At 33.8% G+C, this 19,951-nt stretch overlaps 2 long non-coding RNA genes across 3 annotated transcripts; both read left to right on the top strand.

Annotated features, from left to right (window-relative positions):
- The first annotated feature begins 284 nt into the window (after window positions 1-284).
- LOC122585640 lies at window positions 285-3,539 on the top strand. Of its 2 annotated transcripts, none has more exons than XR_006321747.1 (5): window positions 285-449; window positions 760-813; window positions 911-1,025; window positions 2,967-3,016; window positions 3,141-3,539. It is a non-coding gene; the product is annotated as an uncharacterized LOC122585640 (long non-coding RNA). The 2 variants fall into 2 exon arrangements; XR_006321746.1 differs by having other exon boundaries at window positions 750-813.
- Window positions 3,540-3,809: 270 nt separating this feature from the next.
- On the top strand, window positions 3,810-18,491 carry LOC122585641. The gene is made up of 3 exons (XR_006321748.1): window positions 3,810-3,986; window positions 4,069-4,203; window positions 18,469-18,491. It is a non-coding gene; the product is annotated as an uncharacterized LOC122585641 (long non-coding RNA).
- Window positions 18,492-19,951: the final 1,460 nt, after the last annotated feature.

Genomic DNA, 19,951 nt, shown 5'->3' with positions numbered 1-19,951 from the left:
GATATTAATGAAGGGGATAACAAGTATGCTGCTAGAAGAATCATACTTTCATGATTTTGTGAGAAGATGATTTTGTATTTACACATGTGATTTTTTAAGAGGAAGATTACGATAGGGAATGAAAATGAAAAAAACTTTGTAATATTAGACCGTTAATTAGAAACCGCGTAATATGAGTTATGAACGCGTAATCTGGCGTATCACATATCCAAACCGACGTTACTGTATTATATGATCTGATATCCGCTCCCTCCCTCCCGCCCGCCCGCCATTCATTCATTCATTCTCCGTCTGTCAATACTTACATCTGTATATCTATATCTACAGAGGGAGATATTAATTAGGGTTTACACTTTATTATATCAACCAAGAAAGTGGAAATCGGCGGCTAGGAGGAATTCACATTCACATTCACATTAATGTGATTGCATTGCATACAATAGGAGGAGGTTCTTCTTCTTTTTCTTCTTCCACATCACTTTAATTAATTAATTAATTAGGGTTTTTCTGACTTACCATCGAATATATTACTAGGAGACTAGGGTTCCGATTAATTAGGGTTTTTTCTGTCATCTATGCTTTTTTCCGTCTGGATAGATTGCTTGTTTCCTCCATCCTGTTCGGATATATATATACACATATACACACATATAAGTCAGAATAAATAGTTGTTCTTTCAACTCTACTACTACTACTACTACTATTTTCACGGTCTTCTTTCTCCGATTATAATATTTTTGATTGGTTAGGGTTTTGCAGGATTCAAGGACTTGAGATTCCTTTCATGTTGATTTTCATCATCTATTTTAACCGGTAAGTTAATCTATTTGTTGTTTGTGATTTTTTATTTTATTTGTCTTTGGCGTTTATTCAAGTTAAATTTCTTGTATTAATGTCAAAAAATTTGTAGCCGATTGAGAAGATTCTTCATGGTAATCAATTCGTCTCGGTTACTTGCAATTGGTTGGCTGTGTCTAATTCCTTTTCTCCTACTTGCCTTAGTTACTGTACTTTGGATTCATCGGGTAAATATTCTGATCTAAATTGTTTTATTGTTTTACTTTGCCCGTGTTTAAGTGATTCTTGATAATCAATTAGTGGTTAAATGAAATCCTCGTAAAGTTAGGGCTGGATCATTGTGCAACAAGTTATTGTTGCTAATTTGTGGTTCTGTGAATTTATTAATTACATTTCAAGTTTTGGCATAACCTGTAGGATGTGTGCAACTTCATGTCATTCCTGGTACTTCATATAATACTGGTTTCTATTCTGATTAAATGGCTATCTTATTTTTTAAAGGCTTTGGACAGTTAATGTTTTCACTTGATCTTTACTGATAGGTATTCCTGGTCCCACTTTAGATTTTGATTACCAGTCCCTCATTTTTCAGTATTCATGGTTCTACTTTAATTTTTTATTACCAATCTCTCTTTTGAAAAAAAAAAAGTATTTTGAGGTTGATCGTTTGTATCTAGGTTGTTGTAGCAAGGATTGCGTTCTTGATATGGGGATTTTCTGTTTATTTGTGTTGATTTTGATTTGTTATATATTTTAGTAATATACAATATTTTTAGTATAATTCATGGTATGTACAAATTATTTTCTTATGATTACCCATATTTTATTTGATGACATTTTACTTGATGGGTTTTTCAATTGCTTTGGCATTCCTTATCTACAAGAACACCTAAACACTTGTTTTTAATGCTCTTGTACTCTGAGGCTTATACTTGAGCGTTTAATCAAGTGTATTAGGCCGTTTTAACGGGGATTGCTTTAGCTTCTGAAGTCTGTTAATTTTTGTTGTTTTGACGTTTTCAATGATAGGGTTACACGTCCTTACAGTTTTCCATTTTCAGTTGCTTTTGTATGTTCCAGCTACTATAACACCTAATCACACGTTTCAAATGCTCTTGTACTTTGAGGCTTGTACTTTGGGTGTTTGTTTGTGTGTATTTAGGTGGTTGTTTTAGCGGGGATTGCTTTAGCTTCTGAAATCCCTTAAGTTTTGTTGTTTTTAACGTTTTCAATGATGGGGTTACATGTCCCTATAGTTTTCCTTTTTCAGTTGCTTTTGTATGTTCCAGCTACTATAACACCTAATCACACATTTCAAATGCTCTTGTACTTTGAGGCTTGTACTTTGGGTGTTTGATTGTGTGTATTCAGGTGGTTGTTTTAGCGGGGATTGCTTTAGCTTCTGAAGTCCCTTAATTTTTGTTGTTTTAACGTTTTCAATTGTCCCTATAGTTTTCCTTTTTCAGTTGTTTTTGTATGTTCCAGCTACTATAACACCTAATCACACATTTCAAATGCTCTTGTACTTTGAAGCTTGTACTTTGGGTGTTTGATTGTGTGTATTTAGGTGGTTGTTTTAGCTTCTGAAGTCCCTTAATTTTTGTTTTTTTAACGTTTTCAATTGCCCCTATAGTTTTCCATTTTCAGTTGCTTTTGTATGTTCCAGCTACTATAACACCTAATCACACGTTTCTAATGCCCTTGTACTTAGATGGCTGTTGTAGCAAGGATTGTTTTAGCTTTATTTCTCCTACTTATGTGTTTTTGACATTTTTAACAATGTGGTTACATATGTTTTAAATTTTACAATTGCTATTGTATCCCCGTATCAGAACCCATGCTTTTTATGAGCCTACTCAGATTAGAACTATTTAACTCTCTTTCATCTATCGGCCGGCTTTAAGCAACCTTCGCATTTCCTGCTGAGATCCCTAGTCTTCAAGTAGGAATTGCTTTGGTTTTATGAATTCTTCGTTTAGGTTATGCTCTTTGTTTTGGTTATAGGTTAGAGATCATGGTCCTTGCTTCCATCCGGGCAAGTATCTTATTCAAATTTTGGCATAACCTGTAGAATATGATGTGTATAACTTTGTGTCATCCCTGTTCCCTGGTACTTTGTATAATACTGGTTTCAACTAACTAATCAAATGGCTGGCTGTTGTTTAAAGGCTTTGGACAGATAATGCTTTGACCTGATCTTTGCTGCTGGGTACTCCTGGTACTTTAGATTTTGATTATCAATCTCTCATTTGTAAAGTAGTATCGGTTATTAATGATATTTCTTTCTTTAAGTTTTCTAGTTATCTTTTTATATGGATATGCTTTCTGCTTTCATTTTGTAGGGTTTTGTTAATTGAAAAGGATCTATGGCCATTAGTTAGTGTCACCTCGTAATTGAATGGTTGCAGAATCGGCTGGGTTAGGGTTTTGTAGGTTCAAGGATACATGATGTCTTATGTTGAATGTGTATCAGTGGGAGAGCTACTGGTTATTGGTTGTTTTTTTGTGCATCTTATCTTATGACTGTCAAAAGAAGGTGCTGGTGTATATGGTAGATCAGATGGCATTCGTTTATGGTTTTCCTTTTCATAGGTAGAGTAAGGTTTAGCTTATTGTTGCTCTTCTTTGTTTACTTCTCGTTACATTTTGATAATATCTGATGTTTTTCTAGTCCTTGTTGGTTGTCAAAAGATTCATGGCTTTAAGCTCAATCAATTCCTGGCAATGGGATAATTTTCATATCTGTTTGAGAAGGTATCGTTTGGTATTATTATTATGCAAGTATGTGAGAGATTTTTAATCACTTTCCCATTGAACATTTTATTATTATTATTTTTTTGGTACTAAACCTTGCTAGTGGTTTTGGTTATAATAATATTAAAAAAAAAAATTGTCGCTGAAAAATTATCTTGTTCTCCTTTTATTTATTTTACATTAATTAAGTTACCTGACCATGATGAATTGTTCTTGTTGCCTTCTCATGTGGTATATTTGTCAGGTAATGAGGTCATTTTGTGTCTAGTAGTTATGATTACAATCGAGTAGTGTGTAATTAATGATGTCAGATTGTAGGTTTGAAAATCAGTATCAGTTGAATAGTTAATCCTCATTGGTGATCTTTCCTGCCTTATCATTGGACCTCTTTGAAAGACCACATTTTGGTACAGTGGAGGAAGATTTAGTACAATGTATTTTTTTTGGTGTTATTCATTCAATCTGTTAGTGTTATCGTAATGACAATTGGTTAGATAATTTCTTGTGTGTTTGTAGGCTTTGCTAGTTATGGAGTGCCAGGGCATATATTCTATAATCTCCTAGCAAGGGGATGGTTGCATCTGATCTCACTAATACTTCCTTAACCCTGTTTACATCATCATGATAGTATCTTCTTTGTTAGATAGTAAGGTATGTTCTCATATCATTGTATATATATTATAAGCAGTTTATGACTAGCAACTCTATACCAAGATCCGGGGCAGTCCTTGCTTTTTTTCACAGATTGTAGTGAGATTCACCCTAGTCGCTATTGAGGTTCACCTGCTTTGACCCCGGGCTTGCAAAAGCAAGTCAGCTCTTGGTATTAGTCCGCTCGCAAAGCGAGTGGGGCACCAGAGGTTACCATTAAAATAAACTTTTGTATTGTCATTTTTTTTATTACTATCAAAAGCAATTAGATCATTTCTTTTAGGTTTTGGTGGTTATTGAAAGACGGAAGGGTATCGGGTAACTGTAATATAAGTGTTGTGTCATATATCATACTACAATTGGAATTTGGATCATTGTTAAAATTTTCATGAGGGGTTGCGTTCATCTAGCATCTATAGTTTGTTTTCTTAGGATCATGTGGAACCAGAGGTCCTCTCATATGGTGGAGTAAGATTTGGTTACTGTTGAAATTTGTGAAGTTTTTGTTGGATGAGAAGGATCCTTGGCCATTAGTTCTTTATAATTAGTAAATTAGATGGGTGTGTCACTATAATATAAGCGCCGTGTCATATACTCATATATTATTCTACATATGGAATGACGTCTGATCATTGTTAAAATTTCTCGAGGGTTTGCGTACATCTATCATCTTAGCTTTCTTTAGGATCTTGTGGAACCAGAGGTCCTTCTCATAGGGTGGAGTAAGATTTAACTAAAAGTTGCTCTCTTTAGCTATTGTTTTTGAAATTTGTTTATTTAACCATTATAATACAGTTTTTTGTTGTTTGAGAAGGATCCTTGGCCATCAGTTCCTTGTAGTTGGATGAGTGTGTCAGGGCCTCTTTGTTCTACTTGCTTTAGTTATCTTATATATTTTGGGAATATCGATTTGCAACTATTTGTTAGAGCTTAATTAGGCTACTGGTTCATAAGTTAATATCCAAGAAGTTCATGATAACCAATTATAGGCATTATCTTTATAATGCAATATTTTTACTTGATCATTTCACATATAGCTTAATCAATGTTTATCTTTGTTTGATAAATCATCATCAGAAAGTGTTGCCAATATAGCTCATGACTAGTTTGCCATACCTGGTGTTAATCACTATTTAAACCATGACTGTCAGTTCTATCTGTGTATATGAAGTTGGGGGGCTGGGGGCATAAGTGAGATACTGCTATTAGATGGATGTTATCATTGTGAGGTATCCTAGTACTTCTGTGTTCTTGTTTGTTACATATCATTACGTCGTAGGCCTCTATTAGGTTTATGCTATTATACAGGCTCTGTTGGTGGGCACTGGGCAGATCTACGGACCTCAAGACTTGTTAAATAGGGTGTTTTTGTTGCACTACTTAATTGGGGGGTGACTTCTTGCCGCTAACTTCCAGTTATCGTATAGGTTCTCATTTGTAGGTCTTCATTGTTTATAACAATTTGTAGGCATCTGTTAGGTTTATGGTTTTTATATCGGATTTCTTAGTGGCCAATTTCTAGTTAGGGTGTTCATGCGGTACTATCCGAGTGGGTGGTGACTGGCATGTCGCTAACTTCCATTTTTGAGAATTATCAGTTTGATTTCCTGGCTTTCTTTCGCAGCTGGTTTTTTCGTTTTCATGTGTAGATCTTTATTATATATAGCGATATGATCATAAACAGTTACAGGCTTTTTGAGTCTATAGTTAGTTTTTGTTAGAAGGTGGACAGGAGGAATGGTATGTTCTTTGTTTCGTTAATAGGTTGTTGAGCATGGTCCTTGTTGCCATTTCATTGGCAATCCCTAACTATGTTTTGGGTTTACCTTTAGATTGTGTACGACTTTTTGCCGTCCCTGTCTCTTGGTACGTAATATATAGTATGGCTGGTTTATTGTTTCTAGGCTTTTGACCGAATGACGGTTGACTATATCTTTGCTTTTGTTAGCTTGTTTAAACATGGTTCTTTTATAGATCTATGGCATATTGCTGTGTCATTGGTTTTCATTTTATATCTTTAGAGGCATGCAATCATAAATTCTTGTATTATTTTTGCTATCTGGTGTATTGCTGCCATCTATATTTTTGTTATTGGATATCCAATGATCCTTGTACCATCTGTGGTTTCTTCTTGCTTGTTTCATGCACTGCTGGGACACTAATTGGATTTCATATTTCTTTGGTTATATACATAAGGGTTAGGTTTCTCGTATCTTGGGAACAACCGGATCATGTGATTCATGTCCCATTTAGACTTTTTGAAAAAGGCATGGGCTTGTTATAGAAGCTTCTGGCTTGTAACTTGCTATCTCATTGGTTTTCTTTTTATATCTTTAGAGGCATACAATCATAAATACTTAATATTTTTGCTATCTGTTGTATTGCTGCCATCTATATTTTTGTTATTGGATATCCAATGATACTTGTACCATCTGGTTTCTTCTTGCTTGTTTCATGCACTGCTGGGACACTAATTCGATTTCATATATCTTTGGGTATACACATAAGGGTTAGGTTTCTCGTATCTTGGGAACAACTGGATCATGTGATTCCTGTCCCATTTAGACTTCTTGAAAAAGGCATGGGCTTGTTATAGAAGCTTCTGGCTTGTAATTTGCTGGATTGTAATCTCCGCTTTAGATTGCACTCATAGAACATCCAAGGATTGACCTTTTCTAGGGTGGACAATGTAGTTGGGTTATAATTTTCGCTTCAGATTGGAAAGCCATCTGTTTTAATGTAGATATATCTCATTTTTGGGTCATGGATGTGCCAGGTTATTACTAGATTTTTTAACCAGGTTCTTGGCTCATCTTTGGTAATAAACTGATATATAAACGGAAACTATATGCTATGGCGATATTGTTTTTGGTCCATAAACGATTAGGGTATTTCATTGTTATTGTAGTAGCTTTCATCGGTATTTCAGTTTCATTTCTTGCCGCATAACGTGTAGGGTAGTATCTTAGTGATAATATTATTCTGTGACTGTTTTCTTGTGGTTTAATGCGGATTTTTAAGGTTACTTTCGCAATATGTTGCTGGTAGTTTGGCTTGCATTCTTTGGTGGCTATTCAGTTTCTACTATCATGATTCTATATGTTTTAGATGATGAGCGGTTCTTGATTTTGCTCGATCTATTTGTGTGCTTCAGATACAAACTGTATTTGTCACGCTTCCTTTGTGATTTTGTGGTTCATTTTGTATGGTTATGTATTTTGTACTTTTGTCGTTGCACTGATGAGTTTGAGTTAGCTGTTTGTTGATATGTTTAAATGGCTAACACGGTTGAGTTAAACTGTTAAAGCGTTGCCAGTTTGCGTATTTACCACTGCTGGCGCTTTTATGTTTCTTTTTCTAGTGTTAACGGGCCATGGTTTTCCTTCCCTTTTTTTTCTTGCCAGTTCCAAGTCATACATTATTAGTAGAATGTAATGTGTACTTCTATCACAGGCTTTTCGGTACCCTATTTGATCAGTATTCAAACTGTGACCTTTTTTTTGTTTTACCTTGAAAGCTTGGTGGCACAGGCCATAATATTTCAGGACCATTTCATGTCAATTGCCGCATGCACACTTCTGAACAATGTTTAGTTTTTCTGTGGTATTAAATTTGTTTGGTTGTTTAAATGTAAATGGGGACTTCTTGTTACACTTTTTCTTTGTTTAGAGGTCATCTTTGTCATTTTGCTGAAAGGTTGCTGGTTTAGAGAGCAGCTGTTTTGTTCATTGGTTGGTTTAGACATTTGGGCTAGTTGAGCAAAAAAAATCATTCATTGCTGCCCGTTGAGGCTTTTTATTCTTCGTGGGGATGGGTTCTTTCTTCTATTCTGGCCAAGATTAAGTATGAAAGATATTAAATTTCTATTTCCCGGCTACAAGTCATTGCCCCCCTCTCTTTCTAGTACATTAGATTCGCCAGTGGTTTTGTGCAGTTAGTTAATCTTGCAAGGTTGGATCACGTATCCTGGCTAGCGGAACTCATTAGCTCTTTACAAGTTCAGTCTATATTCAAATAATTTGTTTTTCAACAATAGTAATAGAGGTCGTCAGTTTGTCAATCTGTTTTTTGCTTTCTCTTTCCATGCTCTGATGAGACGCATTGCATCATCATATCAAGATAGAATGTGGTGTCTTTTCTTCTTCGCTACTATATTCATTCCTTCCTTTCTCATCTTGTCCTTTGCTACTATTTTGCTCTTTCATTCTTTTCTCCTTGCTACTATTGGTTTGTTAAATACAGCGTTTCTATAGGATCTTGATATGAATCTGATAGAATGATATGAAATAAAAGTATAAGGGTGTTAAGTGTGTTTTTTTAATAGTTGTTTCTTATTCTTGGTAAATACTTGTTCACCAAGTTAGGTTAGTATTAGGTTAAGTCTATTAATAAGGCCTCGTAGCCATTGTGTTTAGGAGGAAAATATATGTCGGTTCTTTATGAACTATTAGGAGTTGCTGGACTAAAACCAGTTGTGGAGTTGCTGGAGCTCTAATCCAGTTATTTACCTATCACTCAATTATCGTTTCTTTGTGTTTACTGCTGTGTTACTTCTGTTTCTTCTGCATAATCAGTTTGGTTCATATCAGATCGAAGGTTCAACAGAGGCAGTACCACATAACCTTATTTTACCTCTAAAATTTTGGTATCTGGGTCCTTTGTTATCTTTTTGTAAGTCCTTGCTCAACTGCTGATTGTGTAGGCTACGGAGTACTTGTGTTAGCAGAAAGTGCCTTTTTGAACTTTTTGTGTGCTTCTATCTCTTCTTTCTCATTATACTTCCGACTTCAACTTCTTTTTCTTTTTCACGTGATGTTATCATCTAGTTGATTTTGTTATTATTGGTGGTGCGAGATTGGCAGAATAGTTTTTTGTTTTGGTTATTCAGCTTTGTTTGCTCGTAATGAGAAGTATTTTTTTTTTTCTTTCTATAGCTATGTTTTTGTAGCTTGGGCATTGGTCATGAATTATGTGATATATAGTTTAGATGACAAAGCTGGATCGTAACTACTTTGGGTATATAATGATTGGGTTTCTGGTATCTTTTTGAGAGGCAACAACCATATTAAGTCCCTGGTAGAGTGATTGAATGGAGTTATGACCTTGTTATAGAAGTTTTCAGCTTGAAGTTTGTCTGGATTATAGTCCTCGTGTCAGATTTTGCTAATAGGACATGCAAGTATTGACCTTTCACAAAACTTGATTGAGACCATGTGCTCTGTTTGATTTTAAATGCATATCACCTTTGATTCCATATAGCTGGTTATTATCTTCGATCACTATTTTTAATCTGTAAACAGGAATATGAATATGTTCAATTATTGAGTGGGTATGCTGTGTGAACTTTTGCCTTAGAAAAATTAGTTTAAGTATGAATGTATGGTGTGCCTTGGCCCTTCTTTGTTTGTTTCCATGTTTGTGGATTTTTATGGAGTAAGCGTGGGTATGGTTATTTGATGCTTTAATAAGGAACGCAGTATAGTGTAATGCTTTATATGTATGGTGTGGCTCTGTAGCAGTGCCAAGTCGGTTGGTTTTCTTGCCAAATGCCTGGTGTTTCATTGGTGTCTTACTTTGTTGGTATTGACACGTTTTAACACTGCATGTGGTGTGTAGACTCAGCCGGTCCCAAGCTCAGATAGTGTGAGGAGGGTCGAAAGAGGTAAAACACTAAAACCTTTTATACTTTGCTTGTTTCTGCTAGTGTAGCTGTTGGTCCGCATATCCCGTTTGTGCATTGCCTAAATCAACTACAGCATAAGTCACACTCCTACATTTAGGTGGTTAGTTTAGCATGTGAACGTTATCTTGGCTAGAAGTCTTCCCAAATAATTCTTTGAGCGCATCAATCAAGACATGGTTGTCATTATAGGTACCAAATAGGCTGATATAGTGATGGTTCAAAAGGTATGTTCAAATGGGTATACTGGTTATTTTTTACTTTTTTATTTCTTATCATCTTATTGTTGTCATGACACTATGCTGGTATATATTGGTCGTTTGTAAAAATCGTTCGGCTGTTTCTTATGCAAGGTTGTAAATAACGTTTCGCGGTCACTCGGCGGTCGACTACCTTTAAGGTTAAATCTCATTTCGCGGAGTTATAACGGCGTTATAACGGAGACTATACAATATAAAGGAATTTATATAAAAAATATACATATTAGCAATTTTCTAACAAAATTAGTCAAAAAGGATGTCTTTTGACCGTTAAGCGCCGTTAAATCTGTTATTTGACCGTTAAATCCCGTTATAACGGCCGTTAAGGCCGTTAAATCCATTATTTGACCTTTATTAACTCAGACCTTGAAATTTACCCTCCAACCCCCTTAATGTAACGGTGGACCTCCGTTACCGTTATAACGGCCGTTAAGGCCGTTATTTACAACACTGTTCTTGTGTTGTCTATGGTCCTGGTTTAGATGGTGTCCCTCCTTTACTTGAACGGCCTGATTCAGCCCTTCATAGGAATCAATGGGATAATGAAAAATTGCTCAAGTGGCCCCCCGGGCTTGGATTCCCATAGGGCCAACCATGGGTCTGTGTCAAGGCCTACTCATCACAACCTTTTTACATTTGGTGAAAAGATATATCTGGATTTACTGATTTAAAGTGTATAGCTATGTCCGGGATGCCATAGTAATTTGGTACATGCAGCCATTTGATATGTACAACCATCATGCATACGCCACCCTGATATGTCTAGCCATCCAGGTAAATGTTTGTCTGGTAATTATATACTACTATCCTTGTGTGGGGCACTAAATTATCCCACACCTATGATCAGATTCTTTCCAATATGCTATATATATATTTCATGCCTTTGTAAGTTCAGATCAGTTTGTATCTGTCACACTTTCTTTTATGATTCTGTGGTTCCTTTTCTTATGGTAATGTTATTGTGATTCTTATTTGTAGTGATGAGGGTGTGTTTATGTAAGGATATGTCAGTTGGCCATGTTATGTTATGCACCTCTTCATATATTGCTTTCATTCTGTGCACTAATATTCTATTTGGCCCATCTTTTTGCTAGTTACCTTTTAAGTCTACTACAGCTTTTAAGATGAATGCACAGGACCACCTTTAAAGTTTAAACGTTCGAAATTTCATGATATACTTTTGAAATTGGATATTACATTAGAAAAGAGGTTCTAAAAAGTGTTTTTGTTGACTTTTTGGTTGTGGCTTGAGCAAGAATGATGCATATTAATCTTGTTTACAGGTACTAGAAGGCTTTTGTTTATTGGCAACTGTGTCTTATGTTGTCTATGTTTCTGGTTTAGATGGTGGCCCTCCTTATTTGAGCGGCCTGAGGTAACCCACCTTATCACAACCTTTTTACATTTAGTGAAAAAGACATACCTGGATTTACTGATTCAGAGTGTACGGCTATCTTTGGGATGCATAGTAATTTGGTACATGCGGCCATCTGATATGTACAACCATCGTTACACGTTACCCTGGTATGTCTAGCAATTTGGTAAATGTTTCTGTCTGGTATATAATGCTATCCTTGTGTGGGGCACTAAACTATCTCACACCTATGATTAAATTCTTTCCAATATGCTATATATTTTATACACCGCTTATCATCAAATATATTTTTCTGCTTTAAAATTTTGGTCAATAGACACTTTTTAAGTATGCTAAAAATTATATATGTAGTTTTAAGCTTTTGGCATTATAGTTCATCAGAATAATAAGAATAGTCAATAAATTTTTTTTGTGAATATCCGAATTCTCAACATTAAATTAGAAATTTCTAAAGCTCAGACAAATAGCAAATTTATTTTATTTGTGTGATAATTTGATTGATTTGGAAGAAAGTTCATATGGATGCCAAGTTAACCCACTTCTGAATTGGGCCTGTGGGCGGGGCCGGGGTTCAGTTTTCTATCAGGGTACAACAAAACAAACCGTTGTGGGTTAAACGGCTGGAGATAAAAGCTGTTTACTACCATGCTCACTTCACTTTGTTCCGGCAACGAGAATTTAAGTTGCTGAACCCGTACACATGGAATTGATGGTACTTTCTAGCGATTTTGCAATATATTATTTCTCAACAACCCTTTCAAATTAATCGAGACATTAGTAGGAAAGTTGATAATCTCTCTGTTAGTTTGAATAATATGATAGATTACAGTATTACACTACTAAAAATTGTCTACAGAAGTTGATCTATTTCAAAATTTTGAAAGTCATCTTTGAAATTAAGAAAAGGGTTCTCTCTAGGTATTTTTCATGTCCAGTCTACTATTAAAACAATATATAAAAGTTATCTCGGGTTTGTTTATAGATTGTATTACAATCACAGGATAATATTAAGCATAAGACTGATAAAGACGAAATGTATCACCGAGATGAAAGCTATGACTGATTAAGGAAAATATATATTTTTTTTTTGAGAAAATTACATTTTTGTTTCTCAACTTGACAAGATTTTCAGCTATTGCCCATAAGTAAATTAATTATAAAAAAAACCCTGAAGCTGGTCTCTTTTTTTTTTCTTTTTCCAGTTTACACTCCTTGCCCTAACGTCATTCATTTTTGGCCGTCAACTCCCTCACGTGACAAACACGTGAAAGTATTTCAGTCATTTTCACCTTTAAAACCAAAAGTGAAAAAATAAACAACTTCACAAACGAAAAATATAAAGAATCTAGATTTGAAAAAATGAACTCTTATATTACCTAGGGGAGCAAAAACCGAACCGAAAAAACCTGAAAAAACCGTAAACCGAACGAAATTAATTGGTTTGGTTTTTGTTTTCCAAAAACCGAACGGATTGGTTCGGTTTTTGGTTTCATATGCCAAAAAACCGATCAAAAACCGAACCGAACCGATACCATTATATTTTAATTTATTTTATATTTATATCATATTACTTTTATATTTATTACTTATAATTTGTAAATATGTTAATATATATTTAAACTTTGTCTTTCTAGTGTACGAATCTATATAAATTATATGTTTTAGATGAAAACGTACAATAAAATCAATACGTTTTATAAAAGTTATATCAATTTTAACACCTAAAAAGTATAATTAGTTACTAAGTATATCTATATTTTAGTTTCTATATCATAGTTTTTTTTTTGTTAACAATTGAATATTAAATATATAACATCATAAACAAAAAACTAAATTTAAAAAAAAAAAAAAAACCGAACAAAAACCGAAACCGTTCCAAACCAAACCGAAAAAACCGAACCGAACAAAAACCGAATCCAACGGTTTTGATTTTTTAAAAACCGAATTGATCGTTTCGGAAATCGGTTTTAGTCAAAAACCGATCCAAACCGACCCATACTCACCCATAATATTACCCATGTTTTTTTCAATTCTCATTTTCTTATTCTTTCATCATCCTTATTCTTCCTAAAACCTAAAATTTACATCCGATCTTAATAAAACCTATTTACAACAACTACAATTTTATAAATTCTAACAAACATCAACTATATAAACATGTATCTGGTCTAACCTAAAATGAATCATAGTTAATCTTACAAATTCTAGCCCAAAATGAACCACAATTAATTTTCATTTGTTTTTGTATACTGAGGTGATGGTGATAGGTGGATAAGGTGTCAATGAGGGATGCAACACGATGGTGGTTGTGCTCATGGTGGCCGGAATTTGGCGGTGGTTGTAATATATGTTTGAGTTTTTGTATTTTTTAGATCTATAGATTTGGAATACTAATAGACATATATTTATATAGTTGATGTTTGATAGAATTTATAGTATTATAACTAAAGTAGACTAATAAAAAAGGACATTTTACAACTTAGACTGCCTTTTCAAAAATATTTAATTTAGACAAAAGACCCGTGGGCTACATAAGAATACATCATGGATGAACCTCACCCAATTAAGTGAAAACATGTGGATGGTGGGGGGCTGCTGTACTTCAATAGCTTTATACATATTACAATGTATACTCATTTTTATATCTCTTTAACATACTGACATATTACTCATGTATGATGCATTATATACACTTCTTCTTGCTCTTTTTTTGAACAGCATATACTCTTATTCTTGTTTAGTTAGCTGCTTCAATATATTAAACAGATTAAGCTACAACCAATAAAAATAAATTACAAACGCAACAACTTGAAGCTTTTCCACTGCGCAGGCAAATGTTGGCTATCAGGCAATGATCACAAACAAACTCACTAAGTGCAAGTAAAATTTCTCTCCAATGCTACTACTTCTTATTCAACAAAAAAAGGTCTTAAAATAGACTTACAAAGTTACAAGTGAATAGACGTGGAAATAAAAACATTATTAAAATGCTAACTAATCCTACTAGCTAGTCAACATGTATTGAAAGAGCCCACGTACTCCTTTTCGTTTGCATCACAATAACAATCTGGACCAAGATCTTTAATTTCACAAACAAACGTCCCCAAATTAACCCTTAACCCCGTATTAATCGTGCTCAACCCGGAACCATTTGATCCATACCCATCAAGATTAATCCAACAACAAATACATGCTCAGCGGTAACAGTCGAGTCATCAATGTAGTTGGCCTGCACAAAGTACCCAAGAAATGTATACAGAGAAAACATTATATTGGATACCCATATTTAATGAATACAAAACATGTATGACTCGAACAAAATAGAACTTATCCTCAATTAATGTATCTTGAGCTGTATAATTATTGACATAAACCGAAAAGGTCTTAAAACTATAAGAAAAATCAGTTTGTTTGCTGACACGGTTGCGAAGACATGACTGACTGTACCCCTGCACCAACAGTTGAGCTCGATTGAGAAAAGGAGGGTGGTTCGGTAACAAGAAAGAAGGAGGAGGTGTGGGTTTTGTCGCACAATAAAGATGAAATCAGAAAGGTATAAGAGATCTATCACATGATGTTTGGGTATATGTATATGTGAGAGATATATGATATAATAACGAGTATATCATATGTATAAAGCTATTGAAGTACAACATTCCCCACCGCTTCACTTAATTGGGTGAGGTTCATCCGTGATGTATTCTTATGTAGCCCACAGGTCTTTTGTCTAAATTAAATATTTTTGAAAAGGTAGTCTAAGTTGTAAAATGCTCTTCTTTATTAGTCTACTTTAGTAATTATCCCTATTATAATTGTTCTAAATGAGTTTTATTAAGATCGGATGTAAATTTTGGGTTTTGAGATGAATGAGGATGATGAAGGAAGAAGAAGATGAGAGTCGGAAAGAACATGGGTAATATAAGAGTTCATTTTATTTTTCCAAATCAAGATTTTTTACATTTTTCCTCTTTGAAGGCTTTTATTTTTTCACTTTTGGTCTTAAAGGTGAAAATGATTAGGATACCCTCACATATTTGTCACGTGAGGTGGTGACTGCTAAGAATGGATGGCGTTATGGCGCGGAGTGTAATTTGAAAAAATGATCAGGGGTTTTTTTGTAATTAATTCACTTAAGGGCAATAACTGAAAATCTTGCTAAGTTGAGGGACCAAAAATGTTTTTTTTTTAGAATATATCAATACTCAATAAAGCAGCATGGTTGGATCAGTGGTAAACACCCTTGCCTCTGGAAACAAAGGTCATGGGTTCGATCCTCATCCCATACAAAGGTTGGAGGGTCTTTTCTACCATTTAGGTAGAAACTGGAAGCAGCCTCTCTACTTAGGTAGAGGTAAGGTCTGCCTACATCTTAACCTCCCCCATACACCGTCGAAGTATTGAGCTCAAAACCCGCGAAAGACGGCACTGAGCAGTTACTTATTTACTTACTTACTATCAATACTCAATAAGGTGTTGCCTAATGGGTGTGATGATGCAGTGACTTATGTTGAAGTTCTAAATGATCAAAAAGTCACAACCAATCTAGTTTATGTACCATACAGTTACTCTTGAACTTTTTGCAAAAGATGATATTCTAAATTAGTGCATTATATTTCAAAGTCATACCTTTGAATTAGAATTAGTACAATTTTTCCAAGTATTTTAGAAGTCTATGGGTGCATAACTACATTAAGTTTTAAATGTTGATCATTTATTGTATTAAAATGCTAATTCACTACATCATTTACCCCATCACTTTGGCTCATATCTTAGCAATGTATTTCAAGTAATTTTGTGCCCTAATGTTTAAAGCTTGCATCTCATGTAACAAGTCGATACTATCATTGTTGTGATTGGAATTATTCTTTGACTAAAAAAAAAATAATGTATTTTAGTACTTTAAATTTGGTTGATTAGGTTTTTAGTACCCTTAATTATTAAGGGTCAAAATAGTACCCTAAACTTGAAAAGTTGGTATATATTGGGCCTTAAATCAGTCACATGATATGCATGTTTGTTTCTGATTAGTTTATAAGGCTGAACGGGGAGTCCTGGGGAAGGAATAGGTACCGGACCGGTACCGAAGGGAACATCGTCCCGTGGTACCGGTAGGGTGGAGAGCGAATGGGGGAGCATGGTGCCGGTTTTGCTGCCGATGTTGGCTGTGTTTTTTTTTTTTTAACTACGCTGCCATATTTGTATATATATACATACATATTATATATATATATATATATATATATATATATATGGGGATGAGAATATAAGGTTGTCTGGTATCTAAGCTTAGATGTGGAACACTCACATATTGTTTTTTTAATCCATAAAAATCATGGGGGTCCATGCATTTATTCATTAAACAAGAAATAATAAAATATTAGTATGTGAGGGGTTCCACACCTAAGCTTAGGTGCCGGACAGTCTTATATTCCATTTTTTCCATATATATATAGGTTGTAGGTGCTTTTGGGAAAGAAAGACACACAGCCACAAGGACACATATATTCATCTATATATTAAGTAAATTTAATTTTATAATTAATACCCGAAGTTTAAATTACTTATAATATTGGTTCAAAGTCTTTTTATTTTCCTATACATTGTATTATTATTATTATTATTATTATTATTATTATTATTATTATTATAATAAATTAGTTTTAGTTATTATATAGAATAAAGATAAATAGAAAGTAAATTAAATAGAAAAGGGTGGGGAGGGAAGGAGAGAGGTGGTGAGGCATTCCTAACATTAGGGAGCGAGCAGGGAGGAGGAAAAAAACCGGGGAGGGGAGGGGCGGCGAGGCGCTCCCCCCACCCTAAGGGTTTTAGGTTCAAATTTTTCTCCACCTAAGCAAAATCAAGTAGTAATATCACCGTTGAGTTTTTTTCAATAATTTTATCTACCTTATGTAGTTATACCCGTTCATCAAAAATTTTGGACATAATATTTAGTTTAGATAGATTTTGTTATACTCTTTCACCAAAAATTTACAGAGATTTTGTGATTATATTTCAGTCTTTAGTTTTTGTAGTTTCAAGAATATTATTTACTTTTCCTTGTTAAACTTTTGCAGAAAGAATGATAAGATAGCATTTTTAGGCTACACTATTGTGTGTAATATAGATAAGGTAACAGAATATAGAAAAAGAGTCGAATCGAAGTGATCATTTACTACAGATATAAAAAGCTTTTTTTCTCTTCTGGCCCCTTGAATCCTTCTGGAAAAAAAGTCAATTGGATTTGAAGCATTGTAATCTGTTACTTTGTTTCACTGTTAACTTTTAGTTTTACCTTCTCTATCTATGTTCATGCATAATCACCTATTTGTTTGACCAATTTGATAACCTTATAGATATAAAACCATATAATCAAGTTTTAATTACTGTTAATGTTTTTCAAAAAATTTATTTGAAAAAGAACAAATAGCTACTACCTGAAAATGAATTATATAATATGAGTGGATAAGGTATATAGTGTGAAGGTATTGGAAAAAATTCAACGGAATTTATTACTACTTGATTTTGTTTGGGTGAAAGAAGAATTTGAAGTCAACACCATTATATAACTAACTTAGAAATAACGATCGATGCATATCATGTGATAGAGTTAAGACCTAATATATACAAACTTTACAATTTCAGGGTACTGTTTTTCATCCTTAATAAGTCAAGGTACTAAAAAACGGGAACTAAAATACGGGTTGGGTTGGTCAAATGTGAACACATTGGGGGTCACTTAGTTTATTTAGCAAATTCTAATTTGAAAAACTTAATTTAGTGTATGAGCGATAAGCCTAGTTTTGAAGTAGTCATCCAACATGATGTTTCCGTTAAGATTATAACATGGCACATCGTCATTCTCGTAGAACATGATATCCTATGTGATATTTTATGCCCCTTGATATCCAACATCCTATAATAGTAGATTTGTGAAGTGTTAATTATAGGTGACATGGATTGGATACACATTTTTTTTCAAGCATAAGTTGTATTAGCTCTTCTTCATCGTTTTTTAGAAAACTACTCGTGGATAAAAGGATGGGAGCATGGACAACCAATGTCTTATGTGGTTTCATCAAACATTATTGTATTCTTTCCATATATTGAGAACTTTTACAATAGGCTTAATAGTCTGTTCATTGGGCAATAATATGACCTTTGTCACACAAGTTGTAACTTGTAAGGGAGTAGCATTGTGTGTATAGTAGAATCCTCCATTTCAATAAAATTATTTACTAGGTGATATGGACTTTTTTTTTTTTTCCGTTTTATATCTGTTAAAGAAGCTCTTTTAAAAGACCAATAAATTACTTTTTTTTTCCGTGGATAAGTAAGTATATGGTACACTTATATTGATGTCACTCACCAGTCACCCATCAATTTATAGGATAACACATCATCTGCGACACCATTGGACAAAGGCCGGAGATGATACTAGTGTCTATTTTCTAGTGCCATAACATGTTTATGAAGTTTGGGGGCTAGCTAGTTTATGTAAAAGATAATCATGTGAAGATATAATAACCAACAAACTTCGATCCATTAATAAGATATTATTATTATACATTAAGAGAATCGAATTCTTCAATCGCTAGAACCGCATTTTATTCGATATAAATTGCATTCCACAACTGTCATTGACTTTGCTTATAGTAACACATACCAGTATAATGACATCTAATCTAAATTTGACATTCTAAATATAGGTGTAAATATTAGTTCGCTTTTGTTGAATATTATATAAAAAAATTTTGTACAAGAAAGAAACTTGTCACATTACGATGTCTTCTATCCTATCTTTCCATTTTTGGTTTCTATACTCCACTCTTTCCTTTTCCTACAAGGAATGTGGCAGCAACGAAAAAATCTTTAGCCTAAACGTTGTTGTTTCACAGTTCACCATAAACGAATCATTCCTCTTATATGTAGAAGTACGTAGAACCATTAATTTTTTGATTTCTTGTCACTTTTTTCTTTCTACTTTTGTAATGGTTTAGGGGTTGGTTAGGTTATATGTGTCTTTCTCAATCTTCGATTTCTCATTTAGAAAAGAATTAAACTCTATGAGAACACCCTTGATTGGTTTGAAACTTCCAACAACAAAAGTAGCTTTAACTTAGGGCCTATTTGTTTTTTTCATCATTAAATGACTAAACTGATAAAGTGACTGAATAAATAATGCATACCTATTAGTCTATACTAGATTAAGTTTGTTTTTTTTGTTATTAAATCAGCAATATGTGAATTACTATGAAATTTAAATATTTATAATAGTATATTAGTATATATACAGTACTAAGAAACTAATAATTACAAAAATAGCTTACTCTATTGGTCACTAGATAATTGATAAAGTAGATGTGAAATGAAGAAAAGTGAGCATATATAAAAAGCTTGATGTTGTAGGTTATAAAAAAGTGCCCAATAAAC

The sequence above is a fragment of the Erigeron canadensis genome, chromosome 1 (genome assembly GCF_010389155.1).
Source record: "Erigeron canadensis isolate Cc75 chromosome 1, C_canadensis_v1, whole genome shotgun sequence".
Taxonomy (NCBI): Eukaryota; Viridiplantae; Streptophyta; class Magnoliopsida; order Asterales; family Asteraceae; genus Erigeron; species Erigeron canadensis.
Note: the sequence above shows the minus strand (reverse complement) of the source record. Positions and strands in the feature narration are given on the sequence as shown.